Raw genomic sequence first — 27,786 nt, forward strand, 5'->3', positions numbered from 1 at the left:
TGCTCCACCGTAGATCTTCATGGGTGGCAGGGGGGGCTGCCCTGCCATCTCACCACAGGATACAGGGGGTCTCTGCTCCGACACACCTCCCTCCTCCTTTCTTCCTCCGTTCCTCCACTGACCTTGGTGTTCATGCAACTGCTGCAACTCCTCCTCACAAGTCTGACTCCTCCTCCCAGGTCCCTTCTTAATTATGTTATCTCAGAAGCACAGCTGATTGGCTTAGTTTTGGTGCAGAGATGGAGGTGACTTGGATCTGGGGGAGCTTTGAGAAGCTTCTTACAGGGGGCCACCCCTATAGTCTCCTCCCCCTAATGCCAAAAAACTTCACCACTCACTCAAACCCAGGACACCCATGGACTTGTACATTTTCAGGTTCCTTACATAGTCCTGAATCTGATGTTTTCCTACAGTGGGTAGCTCTTCCTTCTTCAGTCCCTGTCTTTTCGCTCTGCTTCTTTGACAGTGTAGATGGAGCGCTGACTGGTGGAGACTGAGGCAAAAATTCATGAGTACCTAATCCTTCTCCATAGCCTGGGTGAAGAGGGCTCCAGTTTCCTTCCAGAGAGGGTCCACATTTTCCCTAGTCTTCCTTTTATCACCGATGCATCTGTAAAATCTTTTTTTGTTGCTCTTGACATCCCTTTCCCGATTTAATTCTATCAGATCTTTGGCCTTCCTATCCTGATCCCTGGTTGCTCAGACAATTTCTCTGTATTCCTTCCAGGCTACTTGCCCTTGATTCCACCCTTTGTTGGCTTCTTTTTTTGTCTGAGCTTGTCCAGGAGCTCCTTGTTCATCCATGTAACCTCCTGGTGTTCTGACTTGACTTTCTCTTTTTCAGGGTGCATTGCTTCTCAGCTTGGAGGAGGTGATCCTTGAATATCAAACAGATTCTTGGGCCCCTCTTCCCTCCAGATCTGTGGAAGAAAGTGTTAATGGCACAAAACACAGTACTTACAATCTTAGTGAATCTTCATGTATATATATCTACATATATAATACATAAATACAGTTTACATTTATACATATTTATAGGTAAACCTCTATTTCTGACTCTTTCCAATGCAATTTGCCTTTCCCTTATTTTGGGGCTATGAGTGGTACAGAAGGCAATGGGAGAAATTGTCCAAGGAAGAAATGTAACATATATTATTAGAGTATATATATTCGTTTCTAAGGTTTGTAAACATTTCTGAATGATACTACAATTAGGGTACACAGATGACAGAAGAGAAATATGAAATATCATGACTGAAACCTAGAAATATATGCAGAAATATGCATGTGAAATGACATCATCAGCATGGGTGATGTAGGAATGAACTTTCCATCTGTGAAGGTAAAGGGGTTGACAAATATCCACTACTAAGTGGGACAGGAATAGGGAAATGAGATACTGCGACTGCTTTTCCTCAATTTTTTCAGCTCCAGAAAATATCTAAGGTAAGTGTTTTATTGATGTAGCTAATAAGACTTATTATTCAGAAAAGTCTCTTTTCTTGGGTTTAAACCTTTTGCAGTCTTCTCTACTTTTATATACATATTATGTATCAGTTGAGAGGGATAGAGAAAATAATAAAGTGCCACTGGGAAATTTTTTTCTTTTTTGAATTTTCATCTCAGCTATGAAAAGGCAAAATAATACAAGAACCTGAAAAAAACTTTAGATCATTTGTGTTATTCTGGACATACTATGGGTCACCAAACTCAGACCATTACTCACTTCATCTTCCAGTTCCTAAGAACACAATTTAAAGCTTCTGATCAAAGAGGAACCAAAACATTAATCTTTTTATCTTGCTGTGCCTAGGCTATGTATTTCTATTTATGACATTACAGAAGTTCTTATCCAGTTCTCTCAACAAATATGTGGACAGATATAGCAGTGCCTTTTATTCTGAAGATCTAGAGAACTTCAGAAAAAAGGAAATGTTTTATATTCAACTTATATACAGGCATTCTCAGGAGAAAAAAATCTTTATGACATATCATTTTAAAAGCCTAAATGGATTATTCTCTTCTTCGGCCACATGAGTAATTTAAATGGATAAAAAAAAAAAAAATCCAGGAAATATAACATTCATTTTCTGCGTCCATATGGGAAACTTCATTTAAATCATACTCTTTATGCACTTTGTTCAGTTCAAAAAACTAGCTACAACTCTGACAGTTTCATTTTCTAGCAGCTTGCCTACTTGTAGGATTTTAAATGGGAGGATTCTGAACAGGATTGTACGCTAAGTACTGTAGTCATATCAGCAGCTTGGGTAAATCTGTTGGTAGACTCTGTAGTGGACACTGAGAAAATGGTCCATTTTTCAAATCTGTATCTTATACACATAGTTCACTAATTCTTTAGTATTGCCTATCCCATTCCTTAGTCTTTTCTGTACCTCTGCACACAGCTGCACACAGCTATTGTGAGGTGAAGGGACCAAGGAGCATCAGTTTTTTGTTTTTTATGATTTATAATAAAATTTGAGAGGAAATAGGGCAGAAAGCTTGAGAATCAGAATTGGAACCTTTTTTCTTATATTTTTTTCTTATATGTTAGATCCCGTGTGACAAAAATTACAGCAGAATTTTAAAGACCAGTTCTGAACCACTGCACTTGCTGAAGTCTTGTTCTGCAAGGTGCTCAGTGTCAGTAGTTTTCTTCATTAAACCCACGATTTATGGAGAACACATTTTTTCTGAATACTATCAAGAGAAGTGGTGGGTCATGTAAGGGTAACTTGTGACCAAGCAGTACTTTCATCATCCTTGTTATAAACTTGATATCTTCTGTAAAATAGGACAGAATCAATACATATAAAAATGTTAATATGCACTGCAGCTGATATTGATGATTATCCAGCTATTAAAACAGCTCAAGGTAGTCACGGGAACTGTGACATACACAAAATAACCAGACAAATACAATTGCTTTTTGGAAGTATTCCATAGTGCAGATAGAGATATCGTGTTGTTTTTAACAGGTTTAAAATATTTTTAAAACAAAATAATGGCACAAAACTAAATAGGATTTGTTCTAAATTTCCTAACATTTATTTCCCTGTGCAGTAAATGTTCCAACATGTTTTTTCTCATAACTGTTATTAAATAGTCCACTTGTTCTAGTTGAATGTATTGTATGTATGCACATGGGAAGCACAGGTTCTGGAACAGAAGAATCTCATTAGGTGAAGAATATGTAAGTATATAGAGCGGCACGTAGTGGATATGTTTCTGAACTATCCTTGACTAAACCACTGCTGGCTCTAGCAGTTGCATTAAGCCTATGTTAAAACAGTGTATTCAATCAGTCCAGTACTTTAAGGGCAACAGAGCACAAGAAGTTCTGCCTTGTATAATTTGACATAACAGAGGTTCATCCTCCGCTCATGTCATGTGTGAGTCTAAGAAGCAAACTGGAAGGTAGAGAAGGCTGAAGGAAGCCTAGAGAGAAACACTACATTTAATTTTTTTCATTCATGTCTGACTGATGTGTTTGTCTGTTTAGAGGACCAATAAAGCTTTTGGAGATTTTGTGCCTGTGTGCAAAGGCATGCAAACATATGCATTTAACTAGAGTTCTGAACCACTGCCTCTCTTCTCCAGGCCTTTTTTCCCTCTCTCTCTTTCTTGACTAACTCCTGGAATGCTTGCAGAAGTAACAATTCTATTTATACAACTTCAAGTCGCCACTTCTGTAGGATCATAATTACAAACCATTTTACTCCATCTAACATCTATTTAATAGCAATTACATTGGAAATTTGTTGGAACACTCTTTTTAGATGTGAATATAAAAAGATGGGTTTTAACTGAAATTTTGCACCAGTTTGGTGTAACAGATGGGCCACATCAGGCTGTTGAGCTGTATGAAGTATCTTTTGAGTTAAGGAAAAACACCAAAACAAAAAAAGTGGGAGCTCTTACTGCATTAGCTAAGGATGAGGAGCACACATAGCACACCATTTCCTTTTATCTCCTTCCAATACTTTTTTTTCCAGTTACTTCATTAGGATGGGCAAGTTGCACTAAACCTTCACGGTGTCTTACTTAGTTTTCTATTAATTAGATTTATCCCAGAGCTTTGTTTGTTACAGCTCTTAATGCATGTAAAGCTGCTGAAAGGAACAATATTCTGTCATGAATTTTGAGGTTTCAAACTAGTTTTCATTATGGGGTATAAAAATGCAACGTCTTCTATGTTTTGGAAAAAGATGTAAAGACAAATGGAATAAACCAGAAATCACAAGATATTCTCATGCAGAAATATAGTTAAGAAACTCACATGAGAATGTTGCAAAACAAACTCCGAATAGAGCAGAGAAGGTGCTTAATCTTAAATTTTTTGTGTTTCAGGTGTAATCTTAAATCTATTTCAGAAACATTCCAAATAAAAAAAAAAATAAGAATTATTTCTTAATTTTAAACATTTTGTTTTAAATTGAATAGAATTTTCAGTTGAACTTAATAGAAAACATTTTCTTAGCTGTAAAAATGTGTTGTGGATTCACTTTTTTCATTTTTGCTTTCTGTTATTTTTTTCCTCATTTATAAAATACAATATTTAAGAGACTTCTGCAAGATTGTCTTGCACTCTCGGGTACATATTAATTTGTTATTTTTCTGTGTTTTATGTTTTGGCATCTTGGCAAACATTTAATTTAGTCTTATTTTGTGAAGTTGGGTAGTGTTGTGACTGACTTTAGGTAGAGACAAAAAAGTTCAGCCAGCATATATCAGCTGTATTTCAGAAACCAGGGAAGAGAAGTAAAGTAATATAAATGGAAAAATAATTAGAACCTGATTTTATTAAGAATTTCTAGATCCTGTCAGTACCTTTTGCTGCATAGTGATATAAATAAAATGTTAGAGCGTATAAAGTAATACTTTCCAAAGCATCTGTCAGTGTATTTGTCATCCAGTAATCATATATATTATGTGAAATTATACATGAATTTAGTACAAGACATGAGAATTATTTCTATGATACAAGCATAAAACTATTTTCCTGTGCTCCATATTTATGGTGAACACAATTTTTAAATGGTTGCAAATCAAATGTAAGAAGTTTATCAAAGTTACAGGAAAATGCAGGAGAAATGGGATAGAGGAAAAAGAAAATGTGAGAGGACTAAGTAACAGAACAAAAATGCCCATCAGCTGAAATACAACATTGAAAGAAATAATCAGATTAGAATAGCATGAGAAAAATAGTTCTGAGACTTCAAAAAGATAGTGATTTGTTCTAAGAGCAACCTTGAAAGAATCCAATAAGTTTTTCTGATCATTACCTCAGAACTGGATAGCATATCTTTATGTTTGTTGAACAAAAGTCAACTCCCGCCCTCCACCTTTACTAGGGTAGCTTTTTTGTAGCTGGCCAGGTAAGTGCATATTGCTCCTAGAGCTGATGACCTAACAGAAGTTAATGAGACTGAAAGATCATTCTTAGAAGCAGGGAGGTAAAAATCTAATCTATCAAGCTAACTTCTCCTCTTGCATCCCCCAGCAGAACAGGACTGGTCTAAAATGTCCCAGCAAAAAGTGTGGACTTGCTATGTAGTTTGCTGTTTTATGCCTAATACTTTTAAAGGGCAAGTCATATCCCATTATGTTTAGAGGAGGGTTGGATGGAGTGAAGGCTTCCTGACAGAAACATAATGCCTAATTCAAGCCCCACAGAGACCACTGCAAAATATCTTCTTGACCTCAATGGGCTCTGAAACAGGTAGCAAGGTGCTGTGCACACTTAGCTCCTTTTGCCTCCCAGAGCCAGCATCATAGAAATGCACAATCAATGCATCAGCAGCATTTCATTGCTGCACAGTCAGCATAAGTCCAATTAAAACTGTTGGCAGGAGCTATATCAAATCATGTGCACTGTGAACAACACTGGTGGAAATGTATGAGTAAAAACATTGTACCAGCCAATGCAGACAGACTATGTCTTGCTGTAAAGACTGTATAATACACAGAGTGCTGCAGGCCATATCATCAGTACAATCCTCCTTCTTTCTCTTTCCCTCTTCCATTAAGAAACATATGTTATCACTCTTCACAGATTTTTAAACTTTTTTTTTCCTCCTGCATTTTACTATGGAAACAAACCCAAACTCTGATAACACAATATGGGTTTCAGTAATAAACAGTAATTTCGGAACTATTTCTACTTCAGCTCCTGAATGTAACTACTTTTTTAGGTTATCAAGTGGATCAGATATTTTGTACCCATTATTTTCTTGTTGCAAAGGGTCTTCCAACCTAAAATGTGCATCATTCTTTTCTCTAAGGACAATCACATTGTGGTATCTAAAACTGCAGTGGCAATTCATTCTCATCTGTCTGTCCAGAGACTAGTGCAATGGAAAACCGACCTCAGACGAGACATTTGTGTGATACATATAATCAGGACAGGAGATTCATGAGAAGCAATGGAATGCGTTCTGATAAAATGAGCCAACTGAAGTTTCTAAGGCAAGCAGAAGAAGTCAAGTATAAAGTAATCTGAAATGGACATGTTTTGATCAATTATATCTTCATCCATTTGGGATTATTGAGAGATATTTGACAATGCTGCACGTGAACCTGAGTGTTACACAACCTAGACCTCTCACAGTGCTTGCCAGTTTAGTCTTAGTAGCAGAAACACAGACTAAACTCTATTTCAAAGCACAGTCACAAAAAACCTCAGCTTTTGGTATATGGACAACACTTGCATAAATGCCAAACCACATTGCTTTCTGCTGCTACATGAAGACAAGGAATTTAGGATTTGAATAATAATATTACTGGTTTTGTGGAAATTAGTTGGATTACATAGATGAATAATAGAAAGTGTTTCTGTCATTAGAGCAGTCCTTAGTTGTTTGTTCTCTTGATCACTACTGAGTTGTATTTAATTATTATTTATTAAATTTATTCCTGAGAGTATCTGAATTCCACATACCTGATGAAGCAAGGTGTGATGCATTCAGCAGAAATGCTCCATTTGGTCAATCACCCTAGCAATTGGAGTCACTAGGTAGAGTTTATGCCGGTATTGCAGGTATAAATGAATGTGTTTGCTTTTAAGCACATGCCTTATTTAGAGACACTCAGGATGAATTGATCTGACTGGTGCAATGACACTGAAAATGACAGCACCCTTTGCACTTACAGGTTTGAATTAAACCTGAGTAAAATTTGATACATTCATCCCCATGGGAAATTTTACTATTGAACTGTCAAGAAAATATTGCAAGGGTTTGTTCATCAGACTACTCTGAAGCATTCTCAACATCTTCTAGTGAACTGTATGTACTGCAGAAAAGGTTTGAGGAATGTAGAAAAGCTCAAAGGTAGCTCAAGCTGCCATACATCCTTCTCCAAATGCCAGACTTAAGAACTTCAAATGAGGCAGGCCACGGAGTGGGGTATGTCATCTTAGCTTTCAGAAGGGATGAGAGGTGTAGTAATAATAAACCCATTGAACTACAAGACTATTACCAAATAAAAATATTTACAATACTTATGTTTTGTTCTGAAGCAATTATTTCTTACATTTTATTCATTTGAATGGTTTATTTTTGATTTAATATTATCAGAAATTAAAAATTTTAATTTTCAGAAACATAGTTTTCAACAAGATAAAAAATCTTGAGGGCTTCCAGGTGAATCAGCTGTCTTTTAATGTGTTGGACAGAAATATTAAAAATGTAATGATGGCAATCTTACATTAAATCCTCTTGGGTGAAATCATATATACAGTAATATCTACAAAGCATAACTGTACATAGTGCTATTTTCTTGGTTCTTTTATATATCAGTGGGACAAAATCCAGAAAGCATTGCTATGGTATTTTGTAGAATATGACTGTCCAAAAAGAGTCTTTCAGCTTCTTTTCCCCCAGTAACATCTCAATAAAACAGAATAAAAATCTCATAACTTATGTTAGTCAGCAGCTGTACTCTTTTTTTTTTTTTTTTTTTTTTTTTTTTTTTTTTTTTAATGGGATAGAGGTAGACAAAAAAAATCATTTAATCCATTCTAAATCATAAAAAGCTCCAATCAGCTCATCAGTGTGAATCTACACAAAGTGTTTTATTTTCTTACATCAGGAGTAGATAATTTGATCGGAATCAAAATATACACCATTATTCTTACATGGATATTGCACAGTGATTGCTACTGACTGAACATTTGCATGTCTAGATGACTTATTTTTTGCTTAACCATGGGCAGTTGCTGGCAGTTACAATAGTTCTCTGATTCAGTGTGATGCACATGTCTTTTCATTGTGCAAGTACATTACTGAGCACACTAGTGCTAGTATATACTAGTTACAAACTTTAAGAGGTCCTGTGATTTTTCACCATCAATTTAAAGAAAACTAGGCAGTGAAGGCAAATGACTCATCTGAAGAGCTGAGAAGTAAAACAGGGAGAAGGCTGTAGTTGAAGAAAGAGATTATGAAGGAATATTATATAAACAAAACAGTATTTTATATAATGGTTTAAATATTTTACAAAGGCTTGTAATCAGTTTGTGACAACTATGTAGCTTTTCAGCAAAGTTCCCTTGCCTCCCTATGAGTGAAATGATCACCTAAATCCCTTCAAAATTACAGAATGATGCATCCATTTGGAAGACACAGACTGCTTCTGTGCATAGCTATTTGTGACCTCTGCTACCTTAGTAGAACTGTTTCTGATATAAATCTTGCTATTCAGAAAGTAATTGGGGAAGTAAAGTGGTATTTCAGAAAACCATTTGATGCTTCTGGCATTCCTTTATAATTATATTTCCAACATTATAATTTCTATTGTCAAGCCTGAAGAGCTACCTGCAGCGGTCCTGAAACTAGGTAGCAGGTAGTAGGTAGGGGCTACTTGTTTTTCACCCTTAGTGAAAAGGTAAAAACACAGGGAGCTTGCTGCAGGAGTCACAGAATCGCAGAGAGTCTACATAGAATCACAGACTCATAGAATCATACAATGGTTTGGGTTGGAAGGGACCATAAAGAGCAACTTGTTCCAGCCCCCCTGCCCCGGGCAGGGCCCCCTTCCCCCAGCCCAGGGTGCTCCCAGCCCCGTCCAACCTGGCCTTGAACCCTTCCAGGGAGGGGGCACCCACAGCTGCTCTGGGCACTCTGGGCCAGCACCTCATCCCTCGCACAGGGAAGGATTTCTTCCTTACATCTAATCTAAATCTACCCTCTTTCAGTTTAAATCTGTTATCTCTCATTCTATCACTACACTCGCTGATAAAGAGTCCCTCCCCAGCTTTCCAGTAGTCCCATGTAAGTACTGGAAGGACACCATAAGATCTCCCTGGATCATTCTCTTCTGCAGGCTGAACAACCCCAACTCTCTCAGCCTGTCCCTGTATGGGAGCACATAAATCTGCCCGTGGGCGTGGGTAGTCTATTTGTTATATATCTAGAAATATTAAAAAAAAAAAAAATCTATATATCTAGAAATGTTTAAAAACACTTTGAAAAACAGGGAAATAATAAAAATTATTTTGGTCAAGTGCTACCCAAGACTTATTTCATACAGCATATACATTCAAGAATTTTTTATAGTGGATCAAGCTGCATAAACTTGTATACTAACTCTTAGTTATGATATGCAGTCTGTGGCAACCATCTGCTTAGTATGACATGTTTTTTGTTTTTTTCTCTCATTCAGTCTCAGTGAAATTAAAATATTGACAGGAATACTTTCTGTAGGGTACAGAAGTTAACAGAAGAGCTGATGATAACCCTGAACTAAAAACAACTTTACATAAATACGGATATAAAATAAGAACTAAATGAAGATTTTATCCCCTCCAATATTTTAGATTCCTAGAAACATAAACTATATATTACTTTAATTGTTTAAAGTGCAACATGTAACTTGTAAGAAAATACAAGATAGCTACTGACGTTCACTTTCATTCTTATTGTGGGATTTCTTTTTGTTTGTTTGTTTTCAATTAGGTAACAATTTGTTGTATTTCATTTGATGAGAAGATATGGATGCTCCAGCATCTTTCAGTAGAATAACTTCTGGGACTCAGGTGATTAGTAATGTCTCCTGTTTCGGCTTAGGTAATTGCTATGAACATCCAAGCTTTTTAATCTCTAAATTGTTGGTTTAAGTCCACAATAAGACAAGGAAGACTGAAAGTCATTACATATAATGTCTGTTCCATGGTAGAAAGATGTGATTTCAGTTCAGCTCTTAACATGCAGGTGTTCATGTCATAAAACCATCACCTGAATTTACTGTAATTGTTGCCATGTTTCTTACCATCCATTCTGATGAATCAGAGAGCCCATACAACTCCTAAAACTCAGCTCACATTTCACATGGTGGTACTTGTTGGAAAATCAAGGGAGTCAGGAAAATCACGGGAGAAAAAGTATTCTTATGGAGGGAAATAGGATATAGACCTAAATGACTACAGAGAAGAGAGATTAGGTGGATTTAGAGCCAGGGGATTCATTGATTCAGAGGCCAGGGAATGCTGACCAGAAGTGCTCAGTGTAGGGACATGTTCAGGTGTGGGAATGAAAGAGTCCCACGGCCACAGATGGCAGTTCTCCATATCTCTCCCTGTCCAGTTTAACTTTCTGCCTTACCTTAATTACCAAAATAAGACAGGCTTCTTGTAGGTACACTGAATTCAGCACAGGATATTTTTGCTTTTTAAGATGATAAATTAGTCCTCACTTAGCTTCTTATTGCTGCAGCTAGCCTGCTTTTTTATACGTCGGCTGGTAGGCTTAAATGTAACTTGGTTATATATGCACTGGAGTTTTTTCTTGTCATAGAATGTGCAAAATTATTTAAGCAATACAGTGCCCTCTCTGTATTTGTAACTTCAGCGCAAGGTGTGATAAGATACATTCTTACAAGTCCCATTTAAAATGTTTTTGTCTATTTCTGCATTTTCTTTCATGAAACTTTCATTGAGAATGTTACTTAAATTTTATAGATATACTTTATATGTAATTTTAACTAGTTTTCACTTCAAAAAAATTTAACTTTTCATAATTTAAGTATACTTGTAATATGTGGATAGGTCAACATGAATAGTTAATACAGAGATATAGAAAATGTGCTTTCATTCTTAAGACAGTGTTGTTTAGTTTGTTCAATCCATTTGCACAGTAGAAACCAACATCGCCCTAATGGCAAAACTGATTTTTTGCAGAACAGTTACACATTTTGAATGTATCAATAACTTCAGAAGGACAAAACTGTATATATCTATAGGAGTAATGAAAGGTAAAGCTAAGTGAAACTCATGATTTGATGATTAGTAATAAACTTTTAAGCCTGTTTTATTCAGCATAGTAAACTGGTAAGATTTCTACTTCTCTTTCTATATTAAGGATTTAGTCTAGAAGTTATCTCCGTTGGAAAGGATCCCACAGCTTTGGGTCAGAGAACTGAATTTGAAGTTCATTAATTGACAAATGTTTATTTGGGTCATTCTGAATTTATCAATGAATATAAGTGTAAGGACAGATGATTATGCTGGTCTTCAAATTTGTCATGCATTGACTTTGAGTAAAGCTAGTAAAACTATGTGAAACACTTATTTTTGATACAAGTAATGTAAAAAGTATACAGATCACATAAATTGGTTCTAGCTTCACTTCAAGTATTTGATTTATAACAAAATGGGAGAGATGACTTGTAACTCCCTGAAACAAGGACTGAGAAAGAAAAGCCTGAGAAAGAGATAAGGGATGGGGGTCAGTGGAGGCCCTCTGAGATGAGGTATGCCTCAAATACTTTCAAGTAGCAAAACTATAGTCACAGGTTGATTAATGGTGAGTCTGGAGCTGATAAAACAGCCTGATTAGCACAAGATGCAGTGAGGGAGAGAGTCCTGTGAAGTGAAGACAGTTCTGCTCTTGGCGCATCATCTAAAGTTTCAAGGGCCATCTGTCTGGTGAACGACCTTTGCTTTGTTGTCCACAAAATGCACACTGAAGTTGATACCCCTGCATATGATAATAAAGGTTAACAAGATCATGCTAATTACATCATCCCATGAAGCACTTATTCCTCCCCATACATGTGATACACAGGTATGTTCATCAGCCTAGGGGACGGACCCAGGGAAAGCATATATAAATTGAGGGGGGGTGAGGAGTGAAAAAGAAAGTAAGAAATAGATAGAAAAAAGAAAATGTGAAGAAGACGGATGCATCACTGACAAACTGGGACAGTACAAATGCAGGGCCCCGTACCAGTGATTTCTATTTCTGTCTTCTCTCTTCTTATTTTTCCCCTTTTTCCTTATTATTGCAAAGTAATGCAAAGCACACTATATCGTTTGCCATAATTTGTTATATGTTTAGCCAATTATCATGTATCCAGTTAGTGCATTGTGGGAAATTAATAAATGCCTGTGTACAGACTTTGAGACTTGTCTCACAGTTCTCTACTCCACTGGAGATTTATGAATCTAAGTCACTTGCCTCCTTCATCTGAGCAGGACGTGACACAAAGAAATGACTTAAATTTGAATTACCATTTGGAAGGATTTTGCAAGATACTATCTGGGGCCTTATCTTAAAGCAATCACATTTGCAGTATATTTTTATTTATGGGTATTTATTAATCACGTTGTATTGACATGTTGGTTTTGATTAGTTTTATAGTTTCTCCTTTTTAGGTATAACAAAACCACCCGTGATTAATCTGTATAAGAGGAAAGACGAATTGTATCAAGTAGTACACAGAAGAGAAAACAAAAAAAAAGACTTTTTATCAGAAAACACGGGTTAGGGACCCAGCTTGGGTGACCTTTCAATGTAATATTATTCATTTCACATAATCGAACTGTATCAAACTCTCATTAAAAGTGAGTTTCTACTTTTACTCTTGTATAGTAAGTTCTCCTGGTCAGGACCCTCCCTCTTTGTAAATTGATGTTGACTATGACACAAGAGATGGTGTTCTTAATTACAATAAAATGTACCATGATGTAAACAGTAAATGATTATGCTTACATTTTGAGCTAATATTTTTTAACAATAGTGCTTATCATTAAAAGAAAAGTAAACATACACTTGAATTTGCTTATGAAACCATGAGTTTGTTTGAAGACTGGATAATTAGGCACATAAATAGCTACTGATGTACCTTGTTGTTCCCTACTGTAATAGCTGAGTGTGCAGAGTCTGAGCAGTCTTTAGACCTTGTGAATTAAAATCACATAGCATTGAACAGAGCTGTGTATTTACTGGTAGATGCACAAGTGACACCTGTATGTACACTGTTCAAGATTTTGAGTGATTTTTTTATTATTAATATGTGATAGGCAAAGCTGTTCACTGGGCATGGACAGGGGTTAAGTCAGGTCCAGGGTCAGTCCACAAGCAGGATGTATTGCTAGTGGCAGACTGGAGACAGGGTCATGGCCTGGGTCCCAGTCCTGTGATTAGGAGTGTGAGGTATCCCAGAGGAGATTTATCAAGGCATGATAAAACCTATGAATGATCTCAGGGCCCAGACCCTCACTATGTTAGTTCTGGCTAATTCTTTGTAACATATCAGAATTGGAAACCACCCACTTGAATCTATTAAAGTGTCAACTGACTCTGTGTCCGGGAGTGATAGTGTAAAGAAAGCTAAATTAAATTTTCACTAATTTTTTTATTTGCTTCAGAGGATGAAAAGCCAGCAAAATGCAAGTTATCAGGTAATGCAAGCAACAGGGAAATTTATCTGTAAAAAAGAGGCAAAATACCAATGATTGAATTGTTTCTTGTAATAAATACTAAAAATGATATTAATTGGTTAATCTCAGTTTCCTCAATATCAAAGAAAATAATGGAACAGTACCACTGAGACACACCAAGTAATGAGCTGTATCTGTGCATGAAGATCACTGTTATTTTTGCATATGCATATGATTCCTTTTAGACATTTGGCAAAACTCCCTCTCCAAAGTCTTTGTGATGTTACCTCTCTGTATTTTTTAACAGACTTGCATTATGTTTTACTCATAACAGCAATTAATTCTAGAGCAAGATCATATTCTTATAAAGGGATGGAGAAACACAGATGTCAAAATTTAACATTTTCTTTCCCCAAAAGTAAACAGAAGCATCCAGCAGCAAGATAGCTTGTAACAAAACATCTTTACCAGTCTATGCATGTAGACAAAGGACCTAGTTATTTTCCTAGGTCCGTGTTTTAAGCAGCTGGTGTGATGAGCTGGGGAATTTAGGTACATTTTGTGCATGAATTAGTTTTTTCCTGATAATAACAGGCTTTCATTGTTATTTGCATATATTTAAACCAAAATATTCTAAAAAGAATGAGAACCTGAAATCTTAAGATACATAATACATCATATACATAATTCTGTGTGACTAGTTTGTAAGCCTCCCTCTTCCAGACTGAAGCAGCAAGAATTTCAACTGGTGTTCAGAAGGAGAAAAACACAATATGTAATTCTTAATCATTTTTGGATTCTGGAAGTTAGTGTCTTAAAATAAAGCCCACAAAACCATGAACATTGGGACTCCTTGTTACAAGGAACAAAATCTGACTGTCTGAAGAATGAATCCAGGAGCAGGCATTCAAGTCAACATCCAGCTTTGAGTTTAAATCCTATCACTAGCAAAGAAAGGAAGTCATTCACCTTCCCAGAGAGATGTCTGTCATGAAAGCTGGTATTTTGTACCCGACAGAGCCTCAGGAAGAGGCTCAGTAGACACATTGCTGAATTGGAAAGTGTTTACTGTTTATAGCTGATTGTTACTACAGCCAGATTATAAAAGCTGAACAAAAATTCTTGTTTGCCAAATGCTGGCCCAAATGGTCATCACAATCAACTGATGGAAAAGTTCCAAACAAATGATGCTTCTTCCTATTCTTGCCAAGAGTGAAGAATAAGCTGCTCACCTCTTAAAACTCAAAAGCTTTTTTGGATGTCAGATCAGAGCAGAGCTGCTGATCAATGTTAGGTACACCTTGGCTATCTGTTGCCTGCCAGCATCCATTAACACATTTGTTATCATTTTGTATGTTTTCATATCTTTTTTTAATGTATGTTTTTTTCCTTCTACCTCATTTCCAAATTAGCTTCAGCTAATTCCTTGTACTAAATGTGCAGTCTGGAAATGCACCATTCACCATGACAAAATATAAAATACAAAAGTAGTTTTTCTGCTTTCTGAGTTAACTTTCAGCCCAAGCTATGCATACTACTAATTTGAAAAAATCTAAATTCAGAGAATTTACCAAAAAGTAAATTCAAACATGCTCTTTAAAAAGCAAGAAAATTATATCAATTTCATGGGTTTTTTTGATGCTATTAGATATAGAACTACCATTGTGCTTTTCTATCATCATTTTAGTTTAGGATTGATTGTACAATTTGTATCATAAACTGAATCAGGACTAAAGAGCCACTGAAATTCAGGTTTGAATGCTGTATGATATTACCGAACTATGAGTCAAGATGTTTATTCTAAATCCAAGATGTAGTTGCTGGTTAAGCTTCTGTTGGATTAGAGAAAATGGAAATGGAAAGTTTATGAAATATTTCTTCACACTTGTTTCTGACTCCAAGATTATGCTATTTCTAGAGACATACTTATTTCCAACATCTATTCTTCCTCAAGATTATTTCATCTTCACAGACCATGGACGTAAAATATGACACATATTGGCCTGTATTTTACCATTGCAGGTGCCAGTGTTTTAGGCTTATTTCATAGCTGATGAGAGCAGACTCGACTGTAAATATTAAGTTTATATCTGAGACTACATGAAATCACCACAGAGTGTTTTGTATTTCTGTTCTTCTAATTATTCATTGCCTGAATGATAGAAGTCCCTAGGATCTCAACAGGGGTCAGAATTTAATTGTCCCAGGCATGTCACAAATGGGACAAACTAGCCCTTACACTAGAGATTTCAGCCTAAGATTAAGGCATCATGCAACAGGTGGGTAAAGCAGATGGTGAGCTGGATGAGAGGACAAAGCATTTATAGAAGAAGGTGCATTCACAAAAGTTTGTAGCCATGGGTGGTCGCCAGCCTAATTGTGCAAGGTGGTATATTGTAATTCTCATGTCAATCACAACTTCTTGTTCTGTTCTTAAAAAAAAATAACTAATATGATTTGTTTAAGGGCTAAATTAAAATATTTTCAGAGAAATTTATTGAATTTGTAACAAAATAAATTTTTGCTATTATTATTAAATTTGTTGAAAAGAATTTAGTTAAACTAAATTATATAAGATGGATATTGTTTAGATTTGAATTCTGAAACCATTAATGAACCTGCACCACTTTTATAGTTATCTTCAGGTAAAAGAGTAAATTTTGTATGTTTAAGAAAGCTGTTATGGAAAGAGGTGAGGGGACAAAAGAAGAGTTGAAAAGCAGTAGAAGAGTTTATTTTTAACTTTGACAAAAAATGTTTGGGCTCCAGAAACCATTAACATATAATAGAAAGCAAATGGGCAATTCCACTCTTTGGCATTTTTCTATTGTATGATAGACCATTGAGAAAGTTGTCTTGGCTGCTTCCTTGATCACAGCAAAAGTAACTGATCAACTTTCAATCACCATCTAGAAATCAGAAGATGATCTGGTGTAAAATTACTTATACAGGTTCTGGGAATAAACCCCGAGGTTTAAGATCACTGGAAGAAGAGTTCCAGAAAAAACAAGATAGTCTATAGATTGGAACCTAAAGAGGAGCTTTTGAAATAAATTGGTCATTTCATATAACTTTCATGATTAATTTGAGAGAAAAAATAGTATGTAACAAAATACGCTATTTTTCTGTTCTTTTCCATAACATCCAGATATATAATATTTTCCACAGGGTGATTTTATTCTCCTGATCTTCAAAATGTTTGACTTGTCAAGGTTCTATAAACAGTGCAAGATTATGTCATTCAGAGGAGATACTGACGAAGTATTTTTTTTTATTTAAATATATGATGCCTCTGATATAATGTACACAGGGAAGTCAAGTCATGGCAGTGATTCAGCAAGATTATCAACCTGCTGCAGACCCAATATAATTTATAAGACTGTCTTTACTTTTTATCCCTTTTCAGGATGTGTAGCATTTCCTATGTTTGCATTGATATAACTGGTTAAATATATAAACTATTGTTCTCTTTCTCCAAAATACTTCATTTCAGCTTATTGGTTTGTTTGAACATAATGAGAAACAGATTTTCTAGTTACTAATTTATTCCTATAGCAGAGCCAAATAGATATCCCTGAATTTCGGTACCTTGCCAAGTATCACTGAACACATCCCTCTTCCCAGAAAATGTTGGTAGCTGGAACAAACGCAAGAAGCTTAGAGGCTGGCAACACTTATTGGACAGATTACTTTTATTACAATGGCTAGATAGGGCATATTGTGTCAGCCAAGAACACTGGGGAAGAAAGAATACCTTTCTTGTTGACTATTAATGTTTGATAAATCAAAAGAGAAGGACATATCAGAGACCTCATGTTTACCTGCCAATTCAGGAAAATTTAATAATTAAGATACAATAACTTTAAAATGTAAATTATGTTGCTTCTACCAAGTTTTCATTCTGGTTAGGTGGCACTTCATATAAACTGGAAAACCCTTTCACATTTCAACAGGTCTCCTGTTAGAAAGGCTAGATAAGATCTGCTGATAGCTCTGGTAAGCTTGGAAGCAAGTGAAATCATAAAATCCTTTCCTCTTTTTTTGCCAGTAATGTGGCTCTGATTTGGTTTATAGTGCTTTTTAGTTTTTGCCGATATATACTCTTCCACTAGTAAGCATTCAGTTATAAGAAAATCTTTATCATAATTTACTGAAATAAGGAAAGGAAATATGAAGCTGCAATTTGAGTACAATTCAGTGTGTTGAAAGCATGATGGAAATCATTAAGTTAATATTTATAAAAAATCACAAATTCTTACTTACAAATTTACAATAATCCTACTTATTTCACTAGATTCTACCAGTCAGGCATTCAAAAAGGAAGACACTGTACATCCTTTATTAATACATGTCTGTTATTTTGTCTTAAAATATTGATACAGGCCTAAAATAAGTAGGAAATGTCTGGACCTTCGTTCAAATTTAAACATGAAAATAGATGCTTATGTAAAAAACAAACAAGTAACAAAAATCCCAAACCCGCCATAAAACCAAAATGAAGATGCTAGGCTTAACATATGCATAATGACCAAACCAATACCTGTCTTAGAACATTTTTCACATTATCTTCTTAGCTCTACTTTCTTTTTTCACAATAGATTTAAGCAGATCTTTAACAAAAAAGATTTCTGATTTTGCTAATGTGAAACATAAACCTAAAGGAATATATTCGACTTCTTGTTTTTCAGCTGTTTTTTATTGAAATCCATGAATTCAAAATCATTGTGTATTCCTTATCCCACAGGAGGTCTAGTCTACCTCATTCTTTCTGTATGCAGGAATCAATGTCCACTGGTCTGAAAAGCATACAATCTGAAATATGGAAAAATATAGCCCATGTCATCAAAATATACGCTAGTAGGATCTTTACTGCGAAGAATTGTTAGTTTAGGGAGATCTGTGCTGACTACATTTGAAATGCTTTACCAGTGTTGTTAAACTGGCTTAGCATACTAGAAAAGCATATGGATATAACTTACAGAAACTGAGATTTTGCCAGCAAAGTATATTCCACATTCCAATGAATGAAATAACTTATAGCAGAAAATACATTCTAAGTTGTTATTATGAGATGAATTGCTGCTAAGGCTTTTGACAGACAATCTGCCAGCCATATCTTTTACCTCGCAGGTTTTTTTAATTAGTAAAGACATGTTCCCATTTTGCTGTGCTGACCTGGCCTAGCTGTTGTAAAAAAACCTGTAAATTTCTCAACCCGTAACTTCCTTCCAGGTAATAAGTCTGTGATCACAGCTTTTAATAGCTCCATGACTACTATGACTGTAAATTCAGAGGCAGATTTGGTTTTGCTTCACCTGTGCTCCCTCCTTTATGAAAATTGCAAATGGCCATCACAAAGATAGACACAGAACAAAATAAATGGTGTGAGGGGCTTTGGCTGTTTTCCTTACCATCTGTTACTAATGCTGGGATGTTTTGTTAGCACGCTGATGATGATCAGGAGCTGTAATGAATTCTGGACACACAGGGCTGCCTCTGCATGCAGGACATCTCTCCTAGAGAAGTTGAACCACTATCACCTTCCCTTTGCAGGAACAGTTTTGCAAGACCAAGGAATAGGCCAGTTGCACAAAAGCACGAAGGTAGGTTATTTAATGAGATTATCAGAAATGATCAAAAGCTTTTCATCAGCACCTATGAAGGGGAAAAATGTGAATAACTCCGAGACAAAGAACAGTGATAGCAAAGACTGCAGGCTGCTATGTAGCAACCTTTACCAGATCAGAAATGGGCACTAATGACAAGTGGACACAGGGGGATAAAGCCCAAACCACAGTGTGAATCTGTCCTGGGCAGATCACACCTGACTGTGACAGGTACCTGAGGGGTTTCATTCTTTTGCACTCTGGTTGAACTTATAAATATCATTATGCCCATCAAGTCTGGCTGTATTCTTTCCAAACTGTTATAGACAGTAATTTGATCCTTCACACCATGTGCAAAAAGAAGTGCTGTATTTTAGAAAAAAATCTAAATCCATAATAAATACCTCATTTATCTTTAAGGGTATAGGTTTTTTTTCACAAAAATATTTTTAAAATTTGTTTTGTATTATGTATTATTGCTTTTATGTTAAAATTAGAAGCCCTGTATGCGTCATTGCCTAAGAAACTGAGGAAACTCATTTATCAACATATTCATTTTACTATATTTTTTACAGGGCTTTTTTTCTTTTTTATTTGAACTGCCACTTATAGGTGAATTTTGGTGCAGTGCACCTTTTCTGTAAAAGTTTACACACAAGCCATAAGGAATAGAAAGAAACAAATAGATATTGCTTTCCTACAACACAATATGCTTCTGCTTTGTATGAGGCTCTGTTTGCCTAATACTGCAGATAATACTTAACTCTTGTTAGGTCATCCCTGATGAACAGAAGAAGGGTTTTTTTATTTTTTAAAAGATGGACGTATTCTTACAATGGCCCTTTCCCTTTCTTGTTGCTGAATATGGAGAATAAACTGCAACGTCAAAAAAAATTACACATCATTCATCTGACTTAAATTATGTACTTTGTGTATCTTGTATGTTGAGAGATGATTTGTATATCTTCATTTTACTGCTTTTTTAAAAAATTGTTTTCTCCCATTTTAGTATTTCATGCTGTTTACAATTGTTATTTTTCTTGCTATATTTTTAGAGGTTTATGATGATTCCAAGACTGAAAACACTGTGTGGGTATATATATCCCCATTTATCCATAGACCAGACCTTTGTGAGAAAAAACAGTGAAGATATGCTTTTGTGATTTGACACATAGGTCATCCTATAGATGGCAGGTCAGTCCCTTACCTCCTTTGTGCTGGCTTCTGATGAGGACAGGTGGATTTTGGTGTCAAATTTTGCTGCCTTTTTATTACGACGTGGAAATTTTTGCAGACCTGACACAAAAATGAGCTCCCTATTGAAAATCTTACATCAGATCATTGGAATTTGAATACTCAAATATAAGAACTCTGAGATTAGTAAAAAATATTGAATATTCTTTAATAAATCTGTTGTGGACTCACCTCCAACATAAGATGTGTCTTCACTTCCAAGAGTAGCTGCAATAGGTTACTGTTTAAGTCTCAGTTGTTCTCAAAGTCTGTGTAGACACCGGGTGAATGTGCCACAGAAGAAGAGAATATTGCCTGACCTGGAAACTTAGTTATGAAAGGTTATCTGCAGGTCAGATTTTACAAGCAAATGAAATGGGTTATGTTTCAAACAAAATGTCCTGCTTTGGGCTGAAATAGAGTTAATATTCCTTTTCAGGGACTAGATGAGTGCTGTGTTTTGGATTTAGCTTTGGGTTTGGTATGAGAAGAATGCTGCTAGCACACTGGTGTTTTCAGCTGCTACCAAGACTTCAAGGACTCTCCGACTCCCCATGTCCTGCCCGTGCGCAAGGGCACAGGGAGCAGGGAGGGAGCACGGCCAGAGCACCAGACCCAAACTGGCCAGTGAAATATTCCATATCATGGAACGTCATGCTCACTATATAGAGGAGGGGTGGTTGGGAAGGGGCTCTCTCTCTCTCGCTTCCGGGATTGCGATCGCGGGATCTTGGTATCTCGGGGTCACTGGCTGGGAACGGGCTGGGGATTACTCAGCGGGTGGGGAGCAATTACGCTGTACATTGCCTGTTTATATATTTCTTTTTTCTATCATCATCATTGTTCTCATTTTATTGCCATTATTAAACTGTTCCTATCTCAGCCTGCGAGAGTCCCTTCACCCCTCTAATCCCCATGCCCCATTTCCAGGTGGAGAGGGGGAAGGGAGGGTGACCAGCTGCGGGGGTTGGTTGCTGACCAGGCTCAAACCACAACAGAAAGAAATGTTATATATTCCCCAAGAAGTCACACTGATGGTCAGTCTGTCCTGGAAGTGACAGTGCTGGTTGTGGTACTTTCCCCTCATCCCTTCAGCTCTCACAGTCAACCCAATATTAAGTAGGTTGTCTGATTCATGTCTACTATACAGGTCTGTTTGAAGAACTGTTATCCATGTATCAGGCTAATCCCTTTCTGAATTTGCTAATGCTGTTTTCCTTTGTAAACATTTTGTGACATCATACACCAGAAGATCATTATCTACTGTGTAACAAAGCACTTTCTTTTCTTTTTCAGAATGATCCCCTAATAGTTTCAGCATGATTCCAGTATTGCAGAATTTCCTGAGGAGCAGTTCTGCATTCGTCTTACCAACACAATCATCATTTTGCAAACCTTAATTATATTCCTCTGCAGAAATTTCCCGTTCAAATGGAGAAAGAAGTCTAACATTTTTATGTCTTTGTAAGGTAACTAGTTCCTCTTCCTAATAAATATATCGGCTCTTATTAGATCTTTTCAAGCTACACTACCTGTATTCTGGAGCTGCAGAGACCAGAACCGTACATACCGATCAAGAAGTGAAAACACTGGATTAGAGGTTGTTTTCACAGTATTGATTTTAAACATTGCTAGTGAACAAGTCCACCATAGTGGTATAAAGAACATCTGTGACATACTATGACTTGCCACTGGGTAGATTTTCTCCCTCACACTTTAAGAAATTATGGAGTGCAAGCATAACTATATTAGAAAATATAAAAATTGAGTTCTTTCTTTTGTTGTTCACATTGTTGAGCCTTTCTAGACAAAACCTCAGTGATAAAATCTCTGCTGTAGTGCTGACTAGATTAGGTAAATCATAAAATAGGGAAGTAGATCTTTTTATTCATAGGCATGTTAGGCAATGGCTGTAGGTCATAGTCTTGAAGGTATAAGTAAGGAATAAATCAACTGGGTTTCTGCCTTCTAACGTTACAAGCTTTAAACCATACTTGCATGCTGGGAAACTGAAGAGACAAGAATAAAGTCTATTCTGTGCTTAAGAGGTTCTTATCCATAACAGGTATTGTCTTTGTTATATATAAAGTAATTAGATCTAAAAGAAAAGTAGAAGTGTAATGAAAATAAATTATGCTCTGTTTGCTGACAGAATATTGAATTTATTATAGAAAAATTATGGTAAGGACAGGAGGCAGATGCTGTGGGGAAAACAGCTAGTATTTACACTTGAATGCTCACCACAATCACAAGAAAATAGGAATTTTTAGACTTCTCTACAATATACACAGTGTGATTATTAAAACAACTGTTCTGTAAAAGAAAATAACAACTAGCCTCATGCCTGATATTATTTATATAGATTTATTAGTAATGCTGAATTTAACCTTGCTTATGCCGACATGTTCCCAGTCTTCACCTATAAAAAGAGGAGGCATCATGGCTTTGTAGATAAACCTGGAGGAGGGGGATCTTCTGTTGTCTATGCAGTGGTCATAAATCTGATACACTTCTCACTGGCTAGATAAGCACAGATGCCAGCTGTTGACCCTCAAGGCTGGTCATTTTACCTAGCTAGGTGTAGGCTGTGGTGACCAAGACAGCTGGTTATAGGGAGTTTCTTTGTATAGCAGGTTCACAACCCACCAGTGCCAGTCCCAAGTGTTACAGCAATTTGATTCATGTTTTTAATATTCATACTAGTGCCTGGAGCATAGCTGGGATGCTTTTAATAAATTTATGTAGAAACAAATAAGTATGACAGTCCCACTATTACTTAAGCTTCAGTCTGGCACTTTTAATGATTATGCCTTCACTGAGTGATTTCTATAAAGAAACTGAAGCAAGAAAGCATCAGTATATTGATAGCAAGGTAGATATAAATTTATCTTCTGTCAGTGAGCCCTGCCTTTTTTTTAGAATTTCAATTTGCTCTTTTTTTCTCTTCTTCTAAATCACTAGACAGTACGTGCTCACTTTTTTGGGGAATACACATTGTGAACGGAAAAAGTGGGACATGGTATCTTGTTAAATGACTTCATGTCACACCTTTTTCTGCATTAAGAATTTGTAGGGTATTGTTAAATGTTTATATACATTGAATATTTTTATTATTATTTTTTGATTTCTTTTTATTTCCCTGCCCTCCCCCCTCCCCCCCCCCCGTCCCATGCTAAATTGTTCTCTGGAAAACTAGCAGTATTTGTTAATTTTCTATTTCATAGTGAATGTTGGGAAATTATTTATTTTCCTTTGATGGCTTTTCTTTATATTAAAACTCTTGAGTTTTTCTTATATAGTTGTCTATTTTCTTTGAACAATTGAAACCATTTAAGAAACAATTCCTTCAACAATATTCTTTTTTTGTAGAAAATGGAAAGGAGGGCAGGGTACCACCAACATTCTTGTGTATCAGAAAAGCCATTTTGTCACAGGAAAGATATCTGATGGAAAACTACCATCTAGATCTAACACAGACACAAGAACACCTTCACACCAATATGAGGTTAGGAAAAAAAACACTATATGTTACTAGAATGAGATGTTTGTTAGTTAGATTTAAATTTTAACTTGGTCTGTAGATATAGATGGAGCCAAAGTTTCAGACCTTGAAGAAGATAGCCCTGCAGGTCAGATGAATTAATATCTCATCCTTTTCCCATTGATATTGAGGTAAAATGCCTCAACTTTGAAGAAAATTAAGCACAGCAGGTGTGAACAGTCTAAACTCATCCCTTCCCATAAAGAGCACCTTATTTCTTCACCTTCCTGGAGGTTAAATGAGGATGCATTTCTTGGACTGCTTTGGACTGTTCTTGAGATAATATTCTACACAACACATCAATTAAAAATAAAAATCACACTTGCCTGAAAAAATAAAAATGCTGCAATGGACAATCGCCATAGCCTGCACAGCAGTTAGTAGGACCTGAGTAATCCCTTGAAGAAATGCAGATGATACTCCTGTCAATAACCAGCAAGGCAGGACACTCCTCCAGGTGTATACAGAACAGAAATTAAGAGTAATTATTACAGGAGGATTATTTCTTTTCCATTACGTGAGAGTATTCTTCCACCTGGTACAAGCACAGTCAGTTGCAGAGCGGTAGTTTCTTTTTATTCTGATTCTTGACTGAATCCCATAGGAATGCTGTGGAGCCACATGTTTTACAAAATGAAGTGAATCAAGACAGAAAGCATAACAGAGACAAAAAACAAAATGAAAAATCAGTGTAGCCTTATCATATGAAAGCTGTCAACTTGTAAATATTCATAAGGAAATGAGCCTATGGAAACCTCTGCTGATGAGTCTGAATGCAACTCTTCCTTTGGGTCTACTTTTAATTCTGCAGCCAGAATTTTAGGAATATGAAACTGAAAATGTCACAAAACGCCATATCTGAAAATGTCAATGAGGAAAGAAATGAAAAGGAAAAGGAAAAAGAAAAAGAAAAAGGGAAAATGAAAGAGAAAAGGAAAATGAAAAGCAAGAGGAAAAAAAGGAAAAAGAAAGGGAAAAGGAAGAGGAAAGAGATAGAGACACCACACCAAAGGCAAATGAAATAAATATGCTTCACTGGTAGTCAACAATGGTTTCTTGGGGGATATGATTTTATACATTTTGCATCCTATTAATTTTCATGGCATCGATGGAGAAATATTAAAACTGTGAGAGTACTGAAGACAAATTAACTCATCAATTACATGTATGGAACAGTGGAGACTGAGTTTATTTCACCATTTCCAATAGCAATAAAACTGTAATTACTAACTTGTGAAATCTTCATGAAAATCTACATTCATTACCACTTAATCTGAAGTCAGTGACTGTTGTATACTCAACTTTTAATCCATTTAATGCAGAAGACTAGGAGGCAGTTTAGAATAAAACAGTCTTACTTTTAATACTTCAAAGCAGTTTTTTTCTCTACATTTGTCCAGGATAAATTTTGACTGCGACAATAAAGAAATTGGCTTATATTGAAAGAGTAGAGAGAATAAAACTTAATGCATTTGTTCAAGGACATTAGTGTATCTGTCCATTTATTCTCCTTTTATGTGTGTATCTCTCCTTCTATTCCTTGAACACATAGAAGGTGACATTCCCTCAGGTATAGATTCTGCCACCATTACACTGAATAGTACCTTATTTTGAGACCAGTCTAACAGGAACTGGTAGATAGTACTTCATGTGAACTCATCTAGCATGTTACAGTTATAGGAAGGTGCTGACCCCAGCTATTTCTTGCATCCCCTTTTAATGTAAAAGAAGTGCAAAATTACATTGTTTCTTAAAATAAAGGATGAAAGGAGGAGGAAACATTTTGGAAAAGAGTCTTGTGGCTTGACTAGTTTCCATGGAAAGAAGTCTGTATTTGCCAATTTTTTTTTTGAGGGTACAGGTGAAAACAACATGTTCCTCCTTCTACTTGAGGCGTCCCTAGCATGTGAGCCACCCAAAAGTGAGCTTGTGGAATTATTAGGTCATGAGTGGCAGCAAAATGAATAAATAAATATTTTATATTTGGTACCTGTCTTGATTCACATGTAGTGGTATGCTAGATAAAGAAAACCAGAGGCCAAAATCTGTCTTTTACACTTATTCTAAAATAGCTGTATAAGTATAGCTCTATAATTAATGAAGCTGCATACAGAGTCAATGGTGTAGCATTGTTAACAACCCTTAAAACAAAAGATCATATAGTTGTTTTTAGTGTAAGACAAAGTGCATAGTATTTCTCACATTCCACTGCTGCTAGAATAAAGTAAAATGTTTCAAATGAAAAGTGTTAGATGTTATAAGTTTTTGTGCCCAAATAATTTTTTTTTTTTTAAGATATTTTGGTAATGATGATTGTTTTCATTAATAGTTTACATTTTTTCAAAATATGAATTCTGTCTCAAAATTTGTATACTTTTATCGGGGAAAAAATAGAAATAAAAAGAGTTGGCAAAACTAATTGTCAATAATCTAAATGCTAATCTGCTTCGATAACCACATTTTTTTTTTTTTTTGAAAAGAAGTTTGTCTTCCAACCACTATCAAAGAAATGTTTTTTTCACAAAAGATTTTGTTTTTCAAGTACTCCTAATTACTACTAATTAATGACAAACAGAAAGGAGAAAATGTTATTACCTTAAGTGAATACAGAAAGACCCAGCAAAACCAAAAATGTTAGCTCAGATGTCTCAATGATATTGTGGGACAGAGAGAAAATTTATTATTTTAAATAGGATTTTATAACATAGCTATTTTAAATCCTATACCTAAGCTTATTAAATGTTACAGGTTTCTGGATTTTCACTCCAATCAAGCAGGAACAAAACACCTGTTTTAAGAAACAGTTATTTAAATTTCCTATGTATTTTCTGAATTTTGTTTTCTTCATGTAAACCAAATACTTTTTCTTGACATTTGGCAATACTTTCCAGTGCATCTAATTACCTATGAATAAAAATAAGAAAGAGGTGATATTATAACTTGCATCCTTAGTTCACTTTAAAAGTACATAATTTAAAGAAAAAACAAACTGAATTCTACATTAAGTTGTGCTGTGTTTTAGTGAAACATCCTGTTGTTGAAGCAGAAATGCTGTGATTATTAATGGAAAAATCAGAAAAGTTATAATATATTAATAAGGATCTGTCTTCACTAAAAGATTCAGGACTTTCAAAGAAGAACTTTTAAGATAAAACTTTACTTCCTTAAATATCTGTCTGTATTCAGATGAACGCCAGAAAAAATGAAAATCACTCTGGAAGGGTATCTGCCTCTGATCTGCTTTATAGAACAACAAGCATGCCACATTGTTGACATTATATGGGAAGTTTAGAACTCATTTAATATATAAATATTCTATTCTAATCTATTAATCTGATATAATCTTTACAGGTCATTAATATTTAATACTCTATGCAATAGAGGATTGGAATCTTAGATTTCTGTACCTGAATTTTTTATTTCCATCTACTCTGAAAAATCAAACTTTTGATAATTTTAAGAACACATCACATTAAAAAAAAAAAAAAAAAAAAAAAAAAAAAAAAAGACAAGAGGAAAAAAAAAAAAACATGCTACTTTCATATATTTTAAACTAGGTTTTCAACACAATCTGGAAAATCATTTAGAATTCCATTACAGGACATTTTCATAAGAGTGCTTGCGAAACATGATCTAGATGAAACTGTTGTGTACTTGCAAAAGACAACTCTACCACAGTGTGGGAATTGGTGGTCTAATAAATAGAAGAATGTGATAGTCTGCAGAGGCACTGCCTGGTACTT

Source organism: Tyto alba, unplaced genomic scaffold, assembly GCF_018691265.1.
Source record: "Tyto alba isolate M040663 unplaced genomic scaffold, T.alba_DEE_v4.0 Super-Scaffold_13, whole genome shotgun sequence".
Lineage (NCBI taxonomy): Eukaryota > Metazoa > Chordata > Aves > Strigiformes > Tytonidae > Tyto > Tyto alba.